Here is an 11786-nt window from a genome sequence, read left to right as displayed (position 1 = left end):
TATTACTTTTTAGATGGATATAATAATTATAAAATATAGTCAAAATTATTTTTTTATCTTAAATAGATAAGGCTTTCTAAAGTGCCATGCAAGTTAGTGTTTTCCAAGCAATTTTTTTTTTGTATAGCCCTTTGCAAAAGTGCTATACTTGTATTACTTCTATGCCAGCAATAAAGGTTAATTAATTTTCATTTTTTTGGTAATTTACGGTAACTATTTTTCTCCCGCCAATGTTATAGATTATATTCATAAAATGTTCATTAATGCAATATAAATTAGATAATACTAAATCCAATTCATAAAAAAAAAACTAGTTTAGCAGCTAAGATTACTTCAGTATAATTGGATGAATTTCAAATATCATGAAAACAAAATAAATACATAATAATTAAAGTACATCTCATAAAAGTGTTTGTGATTGATCTTTTTATTTGATTTATAAAATACATTGCCAAATAAAAGTCTAATAGCACCAACATATTCCAATAAAAAAATAAATAAAAAACTACAACATTGACAATTTGCCCCCTCATATTTAACCGCAACCTCCAACATGATGAAAGTTGAATTGCATCTAGTATCTACATCAAGGCATACCATTTTATCACATTTAATTTTCTCTCTTTCAACACACTTTCTAAATTTTTCAAGTCTTGCCGAAGAAGACCTCACATATCTAGTTGCATTACGAATTCTAGCAATTGAATCATGTTGTTCAATCAAACCATCTTTCACCACCAAATTCAATATGTGAGCACAACATCGCATATGTAAAAATTTATTCTCCAATATAGCCTCCGGTCCTCTAAAAAATTTCTTTAAATATGAAATGGCCTTATCATTCGAGGAAGCATTATCTAATGTGATAGTAAATACACGATCTATCCCCCATTGTGCAAATAAATCAAGTAGCATTTTTCCTATTGCATCCCCTTGGTGACTTCCAATTTGTGGGAAATTTAAGATTCTTTTACACATCTTCCAATCATCATTAATCCAATGAGCTAGGCACATATAATTAATGTTTTGAACCGATGTCCAAGTATCCGTGGTAAAGGAAACTCTTTGAGTGGCCAAGCTCTTTTTCAATTTTACTAGTTCCTCACCATATATTTTTAGACAATCCCTAGCAACCGTCCACCTACTTGGCATCTTAAATTTTGGTTCGGCATCCTTTAATAACTCTCTAAATCCTTCGTGTTCCACAATCTTAAAGGGTTGATTGTCTTTGATACACATCAAGGCAAGTTTCTTTCTTAACCTTTCTTGATTAAAGGTGTGTGCTTTAACCGTGTGAAATTTATCTTCCTTTGATATTTTTTCAAACCGCAATGTCTTTTGCAATTTATCAAGATTAGTACGAAGTGGTGATTTAGGACATACCGTTTTCAAATGATTCATCATTGCCGATGTACCATTTCGTGAAAAGCATCCAATTATCACGTTACACAACCGGCATTTGGCTTTTTCTTTACCAACTGGACAACCTTCCATTTTAACAAAATAATCCCAAGCCGGCGAACTCTTTTTAGTTTTCTCATCGCGTATCTCTTCTTGTTTATCATCAGTTTGTACTCCCTCATTTGACAAATTAACATGTATCTACAAACAATAACAAGACTACTAAATTACTAATACATAACAGGAGTATACTAATCTCAAGCAGAGCATTAGCATATTACAACAAAAACAGAACAATTGTAATTAATAAACTGAATCTTACCACTTCATCAGCAGGGAGATTTTCAGATTCTTGATGCGGCAAAGTCGGCAAACCATCATCCATGATGCGGCAAAGTCGGCAAAGTCTGTGAATGTGATAGTCTGCTAGTGCTGTATCTCGCTAGTCGCTCCTGAGATTAGAAATTAGGTCATGTATTTCACTCCCTCATCCACTGCTCAGTGCTCAATGTTTACCTAGAATTTTAGATTGCCCCAACTCTCAAGGCCAGTAGTCGATTTACTCGTATTGCATTTGTGTATTACTTAGTTGGTCTGGAGAAAGCCCAACTAAACTTATTAACGCAGTTAGGCCCAACTTATTATAACAAATCTTATTTTTAAAATTTGAAATTTATATATATTATAAATATAATATATATACATATATATTATAAATATAATATATATAATATTTATTTTAAAATCGGATCGGTTCGGTTTTTTTCGGATTGGTTCCTAGTTATAACCGGAACCGAACAATCGGTTTCGGTTTTTAAGTTTTCGGTTTCGGTTTCGGTTCGGTTTTATGCGGTTCGGTTTTTATCGGTTTTTAGCGGTTTCGGATTCGGTTTCGGATTCATTCGGTTTTTTGCTCACCCCTAGGGTACCGGTTGTATAAGTATCATGTCAATTTTTCTAGAAACTGTCCATTGTGATAGAGAGGACATCTGTATTAATTAAGCAATGTTCGCGGTGCGGGTGATGCGGTTTTTTCCTAAAATCACGAACCAATCCGCGCATGCGGTTTGAGAAAATTCGTAAACCGCAACCGCACCGCGTAATATAAAAATCACGTAAACCACACCACAAAATTGCGGTGCGGTGTGGTGCGGTTCATGCGGTTTGCGTGGTTTATACATTCAAAAAATTTATACTTTTGAATGACAATATAAATATAATTTTAAACTATACGTATTTAAAAATAATTATATATATATAAATTTAGAGTTACGATACTCATCAAAAAAAATATAAACCAAAATATGAGTATGATAATGACGGAGATGAAAAGATTTCAACAATAACAAGTTATTTTATAGAAAGCAAATATAATTATAATATTTAATTTGTCGTCTTAAAGCCAATCTTAATTTGTATTGTAAAATTATTAAAATTAAGTTGAGTAAATTGAACATATATATACACACATAAGAGATAACATCATAATAAATAATCTATCCATATAATATAAATATTTGTAATTATATGTATTATATTTTTTAATATTTGAAAATAGCGGTGCGGTGCGGTTTGAACCGCATTTGTATAACGTCAAACCGCAACCCGCACCGCACCGCGCGGTTTGTTAAAATTTCAACCCGCAACCGCACCACGAAAAAGAAAAACCGCATTTTATGGTGTGGTGTGGAGCGATGCGGGCGGTTTATGCGGTGTGGACGGTTTGATGAACACCCCTAAGCAATATCACTAAATCAGCTCTTGTGAATTAACAAGAAAGCTTAAATCATTACACCGGTGATCAACATGTGTGCCCTTGAAAAAGAGCTCCTCCCACCAATATCACCTTTGTGTCTAGCACCGTAAACAACAGAACCTTTCTCAAGGTATAAAATACCGTATATCGAACTCCAAAAGCTATATAGCTCGTTTTATCTATTTTCCCACTTTTGATTCTTCGAGTGAAACCATGAGAAGAAGATTCGACAAGTACTTGGAAAAAATACCACACTGGCCATGGTTTGTCGGTCCCTCAGCGGCTATACGTATATAACACCGTAGAGAAATCCAAGACAAAGAAAATATCATTCAGACAATTGAATGTAATGAAAAATAAGTTAAAGAGTGAGAGGCTCTACTCATTGGGTTAATTATCAATTAGGTCATTTGTTTCGTTCAAATATATCAAGTGGGTCACTAGCAAATTTTTGGCCTCGTTTGCACCACTAATTTAAAATAGAGTATACATTCTATTAATTTTTAAAAAAAATTATAAATGCAAAAATTTGGATAAGTATATCCATCTTTTTTACTACTTTGCTTTTTCTAACCAAACATGTACTCGTCTTCCCGTCAAACCCCAGTTAAATTCATGTCATATAATTTATCAAAAAATATTTATTTTAACCTAACTTCAAAAAATTTAGGGAATTTACCAAGTATACTAATTTTTGAATCCTATTTGCAAATATACTACATTCTCTAAAATCTCGCAAATATACTATCTTTTGAATCTTATTTGTAAATATAGTACCCTCTTATATAATTACTCACCCAATATCTCTCTCTCCCCTTCCCATGGCCACTTTCTCTCTCTCTCTCTCATCTCTCCACTGTAAGACGACCCCCACCTCTCTCCGACCCCACACAACCCCCTCTCCCTCCTTCATCACCTTCTCCGCTCCCTCCCCATCTCCCCCAACTCTCTCCCAAGACGACCTCAAAAAACTCGCCGCCGACAAGGCCATCGACTACGTCAAATCCGGCATGGTCCTCGGTACCGGCTCCACCGCCGCCTTCGTCGTCTCTAAGCTCGGCGAACTCCTCGCCAACAACACTCAATCCAAAAAATACAAAAATACGGTTGTGAAGTGGATGTTGTTCAGGTAATGTGATGATATGCAGTATTTGTACATTACACAACAACATGGCTTAGATGTTTGAGTTCGTAACTCATTTTCTCTCTGATTTTATTTAGATGGTTATTGACGAGATGAATATATCGACTACAATATTTTTGAGGTATGATAACCAGAAGATCATGTATCCAAACAGCGTCTTAGCTACCAAACTCATAAGTAATTGGGATTTTTAGTTTGTTGTTTTAGTTATTTTTTAGTTTGCAATGTTAATATTAGAATTGGTCCCACGGCCCGCAGGGCCGTTTTTCTGCCTTTTGAAACCCGTTGCAACTTATTATGCAAATAAATGTAATTTTCAATTTTTTTCCCAAAGTTGCATTTTTGGTTGCGGAAGGTTGCTAGCGGTTGCAGATATGGTTGCATATGCAACCATCATATTTTTGCAAATATTTTCAGGAATATAGTATTTTTGCAATTTGTTTCAAAAAGTGATAGTATTTTTGATTTTTTTTAAAACTTGGTTATGTTTAAAAAAAGCCCAAAAATTTATCAAGATGTAATTTAATTTGAAATGGATGGTGCAAATGCGACCAAAAATTTATCGATGATCCACTTGATACATTGAAATGACGCAAGTGACCTAAGTGATAATCACACCCATAATAAAAAGATGGACCAAAAGCATATTAGTATGATATGGAAAGATTATAGAGTAAAAATTAGTGAGCAGTATACAAAAGAATATTAAGGGCAAATTATATATTTGATATTACTCGCGAGAGTGCCTTGTCACCGAATTCATGACAGGCTTTAAAGTATCATAGAGTCATTTGGAGACCACATAATACTTGACAAATCTGTTTTTCAAAGAAGTCAACAGAATATCTTAAGTAATCTCGCTATTATGACATAAGTCTTGTTAGTGTAGGTGCCCTAGAGGCAATACATTATTTTTTTAAACTTTTATGTCAGTTGTTCATTCAATAAATGTATTTATTATGATCTAAATTATTGCGATATTTTGTTAGCATAATAAATGTCCTTAGGATCATGATACACATTATATAGTTTAAGTACATGACTTGAACTTGAGATTATATAATATATCATATTCTTAAAGGTCCCTAGTCGAGTGTCATTATATAGGACGATAATAATACATAGGTAGACTAGTATGTTGTTTGACAAGATAACCACATCTCATTGGTTATAAGTATGGGGATACTAAAGTCAATACATAGATACATGTAAGAGTACATGGTACTGGACAGACCCACAGTGAGATTCTTCATGTTTAATAAAGTCATAAGAAAGACTCACAATGATAATGGTGTAAAGATCCTTTGACTTGAAATCATCATATTTCAATGCGAGGATTAATATACTTTGACTACATTAAAAGTTACCTTTGACCGGGTGATGATAAAAGTGGACATCGGGTATATCATGAGTTGTATGAGAAATTTGAATGATAGATATAGGATTTAACCCTCCTCTTGATTGAGTAAGACTATAAAAGCATGGCCATGCTCAAATAATGATTTGTCTTGATAGTCTACTCATGGATCAAGTAAACCCGGATTAAATGTTGAAGAGGATCACTAAATACATGCCTCGAGTTTAATCTATAATATGTATGGTTAAAGGGATTATATTACACGAAAAACATTAGACACGAAAAGTTTTATCTAATCACGATTTAATTATTATTTAATTGGGTAACAATGATGTATTACTAGATACCGCTCATTGTTTATAATTTTATTAGAGAATAAAATTATTGCCGATTAAATGATAGCCTATAGGGTCACACAAATAGAACACTTAATGGAATAGTTAATTTAAATTATTGATTTAAATTAACTGATGATTATTTGAATTTTATTATAATTAGGTGAGACTTAATTTAGATAATATAAATTCGAATTAAAAGGAATGCTTTTGCCCATAATAATTAAGTATGACTTAGTTATTAATTAAATAATAGAAATTCGTTTTTATTATTTAATCCTATACCTACTAGGGAAGCTTTGCTGTTTCGGGCCTTTCAATCAGTCATTTTAAATACATAATGATGGTGAAGGAGGTCATTACGTTTTGAGAAAAACCCTAGCAGCAAAGTGAGGTAGAGGCAGTTCCAATAGTCGAGAAGGAGGCTAGTACGTCCATTCCGTCGGTGCTCGTGTGGATACCATAGAGGTGTTTTCCGAGAGGTAGACACAAAGCGTGATATCTAGGATCTCCGTTGAGTTCGTGAAAGTCAAGCTTTTGAAAGGTATGATTCGTTATCTCCATAATCTGCCCATAATTATACATGGATCCTGTTCTTGGGTTTCGAAAATTCTCGTTTTAATTTACTTATATCCGCTGTGTTTTATGCCTCGGAACCCAACAATGGCATCAAAGCTACTTGTATTAGGGGCTGATTTGGTTACGTGTTTACTGTAGTTTTACGAGTATGCATGTATGATGAATCTGTTGATGATCTGGTATGATGATACTAGTATGTTTAAGATCTGCCATAACTCATATGTATGCGATCTCTTATAATATGTGTACTGATACATGTTTCTGGTAACCGGGATATGGGTTGTGTGTATACTGATACATGCTTCTGGAATTGTATTCTGATACACGTTTTGCTAGTATTCTGATACTTGATTTTGCAAAAATTTCCGCGTGTTTAGGGCTTTGTTTTAATTTGTGCTTATGACATATACTTGATATGATTTTACATGTTCTTTAATTGTTATATTAGCATTATGTTTGGTTATGGCCCTTCGACCTTAGTGTTTTGCTTTTAAATACGACTTGCATGTCGTCAATCTTTGTAATCATAAATCTCGAATGTAACTCGAGTTATCTTGTAAGTTCATTAGATCATTTTTGTTTTTTGATAATGTGATGTAATTGAAGATTTTATGGAGGTGACCCAACAAAGAAGAAGTTGAGACATACAAGGAGTCCCAACAAAGAAGAAGTTGAGACATACAAGGAGTCTGATCAAAGAAGAAGACTTATGTAATAAGTAGTTTTATATATTTCCATCACCACATTAGATGACCTTGATCTTTATCATGAGCTTGATAAAGATCACATAGGATGGGGCCCATAACCAAACACATTTACTTTATTGCACTTTACATATATATGCCATGTGATGAATGTATGTGTAGAGTAGTGATAGTTATGCATGCTTAATTAGATTAAGGATGAATGTATTAGATACGACACCCATGCCATGCCTGCTAAACAAGATAAAATCTGTAACGATTTAAGATTTTAAAATTACCATGATCATGAGAATCTTGTGTTTATGAAACACGGAATTAATTATGGATTTTTGGTATTCAATGAGAGGAAGATTCCATCGGATTTGGGGTTTTTAAGTATAGCCGTTGTGCCAACACCTCAAGTCGGGTTTTCAACCAATCAAAGAGTATTGATTTGAAATATTTAATTCAAGGAAAAAAACTGAGAATCTCTTTATGATGGGATCATGATCGTTCTTAATTAAAATCCCCAAGTAAAATATTAAGTTTTAGTCAGATGCTTTCCAATGAATGAACACTCATTGAATTTTAGATCGATACGGGGAAGGGCTGTCAGTGGCAGGGGACTCCTATCTATCATGGTGAAATGCGACGAATATATACCATTATATTCGGACGTTGTATCACTGGGTCTAACTTAACTAAGTTATAATAATAAGGTGAATATAAACGGTTATATTCAACTATTATGAACTTAAAAGCATAGAGTTTGGTTAAAAATCTATTAGATAGATAAGATCAATTGTTGTTCACTAAACTATCCAAGAATTATATATGATATAATTGACAACTGTTGTCTACCTAAATAATCATGTTTTAAGGACTACCAGTGGTTGACTTAGGACATGACGAAATATGGATCTTGGCTCACTAGAAAGATTTATGGGATATACTTTCCAAATTAATAGTTAGGGCTATTAATTTGCTAAAAATAGTGGGAGATATATTATGAATATATCATATGCACATAAATATTTAACTCAGACAATCTAATGTTTATTTTGCACTTTTATCATTGTAGATACTGAATAATGGCAAACAACACAAACACACTATCCGTACGATCAGTCCTTGAGAAGGAAAAATTGACAGGAGGAAACAACTTCCTAGACTGGTAGAGGAATTTGAGGATTGTCCTCAGGCAGGAGCGCAAGCTTCATGTCATTGATATTCCTCCTCCAGGCCCCCTCCCTGAGGGTGCTACTGCTGATGAACGAGCAGCACACACAAGGGATGAGAATGATGCAAATGATGTTGCATGTCTTATGTTGGCAACTATGAGTGTTGAGCTTCAAAGACAGCATGTGCATATGGATACATATACTATCAATGAGCACTTGCAAAGCATGTTTGCAAGACAAACTCGTCAAGAAAGGTTCAACACGAGTAAGTCACTTTTTAATTTCAAAAAAGGGGCAAGTGAACCAGTTGGCCCACATGTTCTGAAGATGATTGGTTACATTGAGTACCTTGAAACTTTGGGTTTCCCGATTAGTCCGGAAACTGGTATTGATCTAATCATAAATTCTTTGAACAACAAATTCACTCACTTTGTTGTGAACTATAATATGAATGAATTTGACAAAACACCTACTGAATTGTTGCATATGTTGAGAACATATGAGACCAACATGAAGATAGCTGAACCTGCTCCCATACTGCTGGTGGGAAATAAAGGTAAGGCCAAAGGGAAGGGCAAGTGGAAGGGTAAGAAGAAGATTGGATCTGATTCTACACTCAAGCCAAAGTCTGGTCCCAAACAGGCTTTAAAGCCTAAAGGTGGTGTTGCCAAGGGTGAATGTCACTACTGCAAGAAAGCTGGTCACTGGAAGAGAAACTGTCCAACTTATTTAAAGGATCTAAATAAAATGAAGGCAGTTCAGATTTCTGGATCAGGTATTTATGTTATAGAAGTCAATTTGTTTATTTCTACATCTTAGGTATTTGATACTGGATGTGCTTCTCACATTTGTATAAATATGCAGGGCCTGCAGAGAAGTAGGACTTTGGCTAAGGGAGAAGTGGACCTAAGAGTAGGCAATGGAGCAAAAGTTGCTGCTTTAGCTGTAGGGACTTATTATTTATCTATGCCCTCTGGGCTTGTTTTAGAACTAGATGACTGTTATTACGTGCCTGCGATTCGCAAAAACATTATTTTTGTTTCTTGTTTGGACAAGAAAGGTTTTTCGTTTACAATAAAGAACAACAGTTGCTCTTTTGCTTTAAATGATTTAACCTATGATGTTGCCCGTTTATTTAATGGTTTATATGTTCTTGATTTAGATAATTCTGTCTATAACATAGAAAACAAACGACTTAAACTGAATGACTCAAATCAAACATACCTCTGGCATTGTCGTCTAGGCCACATAAATGAGAAACGCATATCCAAATTACATAAGGATGGATACTTTGATAAGTTTGATTTTTGAATCATACCAAGAATATTGCGAATCTTGTTTGCTTGGTAAGATGACTAAAGCCCCTTTCACTGGTATGGGTCAAAGGGCCACTAAACGTCTGGAGCTAATACATAGTGATGTATGTGGCCCAATGCGTGTGATGGCTAGAAGAGGCTACTACTACTTCATAACATTTACTGATGATTTCAGTAGATATGGATATGTATATCTTATGAAGAACAAATCTGATTCTTTTGAAAAATTTAAAGGATACAAGGTTGAAGTAGAGAAGCAAATTGGCGGAGGTGCAAATATTAAGATCTTACAATCCGATCGTGGGGGTGAATACTTAAGCACCGAATTTAAAGAGTATTTGAAAGAGTGTGGTATTGTATCACAACTCACTCCGCCAGGTACACCTCAATGGAATGGAGTTTTAGAGAGGAGAAATCGCACCTTGTTGGACATGGTGCGATCGATGATGAGTCATGCAGATCTTCCAATAAGTTTCTGGGGTTACGCTCTAGAAACGGCGGCTTTCACACTTAACCGTGTTCCTACTAAGAAGGTTCAAAAGACCCCATATGAGATATGGAAGGAGAAACGGTCAGGCATGAACTTTATGAAATTTTGGGGATGTAAGGCGTTTGTGAAACGTCAAGCATCTGACAAGCTTGGACCTAAATCCGAAGAGTTCGTTTTTGTGAGATACCCTAATGAAACAAAGGCGTATTATTTTTATAGTCCTTCTGAGCAGAAAGTGTTTATTGCTCGAGATGTTGTCTTCATGGAAAGAGATTTTGTTTCCAAAAGAAATAGTGGGAGAACTATAGATCTCGATAAAGATCGAGAACCATAAAATAGCATTGAACCTGAAGTGGAACAAGAGCACAGTAATGATAATGCTCAACAAACACAGGTTGTTCGTAGATCTGGTAGAATTCGCCACGAGCCAGAGAGATATGGATTTCTTTTGACTCAGTGTGGTGATTTGATGCTCATAGATGAAGATGAGCCTCTCGCATACCAAGATGCTATGAACAGTCCAGACTCTAAGAGATGGCTTGAAGCCATGAAATCCGAAATAGATTCCATATATGAAAACCAAGTATGGACTTTGGTTGATCCACCTGAAGGGGTAAAACCCATAGGGTGCAGATGGGTTTTTAAGAAGAAAAGAGACATGGATGGAAATGTTCAGACCTATAAAGCTAGGCTGGTTGCAAACGGTTTCAAACAAATTCATGGTATTGACTATGATGAAACTTTCTCACCAGTGGCTATGGTCAAGTCTATAAGGATTTTGCTTGCAATTGCAGCATTCCATGATTATGAAATCTGGCAAATGGATGTCAAAACAGCCTTCCTTAATGGAAGCCTTGAAGAGGATGTGTACATGACACAACCTGAGGGTTTTGTCGATCCAAGAAATGTTGGCAAGGTATGTAAATTGCGTCGATCCATATATGGATTGAAGCAATCCTCTAGGAGATGGAATATCCGTTTTGATGAAATAGTCACAGAATATGGCTTTGTTCAAAATGAAGAAGAACCATGTGTTTACAAGAAGGTTAGTGGGAGCCATGTGGCATTCATAGTATTGTATGTTGATGACATACTACTAATGGGGAATGACATACCTTCTCTAAAGGCTGTTAAGACTTGGTTAGGGAGCAATTTCTCTATGAAAGACTTAGGAGATGCTTCCTACATTCTAGGAATGAGGATGTATAGAGAAAGATGTAGCAGAATGATCGGTCTAAGTCAGAGCACATACATTGATAAGGTTTTGCATCGTTTTTGAAAGGCATATGTTCAACTTATTTGTATTTAAAGAGGTACAACTCAACTCAGATAAGAAAGCTCAGTAAATAGCAAATTATCGGAATCCGTACTAAGAACGTCAAATGATTTATGGGAATTATATGTCAGAAGAATTCCAGGATGCTGCTGCACACCACTGAAAGAAGTTCATTAATATGTTCAAGCCTCAGTGCACAAATAATCTTTTGTGGCACGTCCAGGAGTTCAGAAGGTATAAAGTTTCTATACTTTATTTATTCAGAAGA

The sequence above is a fragment of the Daucus carota genome, chromosome 4 (assembly GCF_001625215.2).
Source record: "Daucus carota subsp. sativus chromosome 4, DH1 v3.0, whole genome shotgun sequence".
Lineage (NCBI taxonomy): Eukaryota > Viridiplantae > Streptophyta > Magnoliopsida > Apiales > Apiaceae > Daucus > Daucus carota.
The sequence above is the reverse complement of the archived record's forward strand: the minus strand, read 5'-3'. Positions refer to the sequence as shown.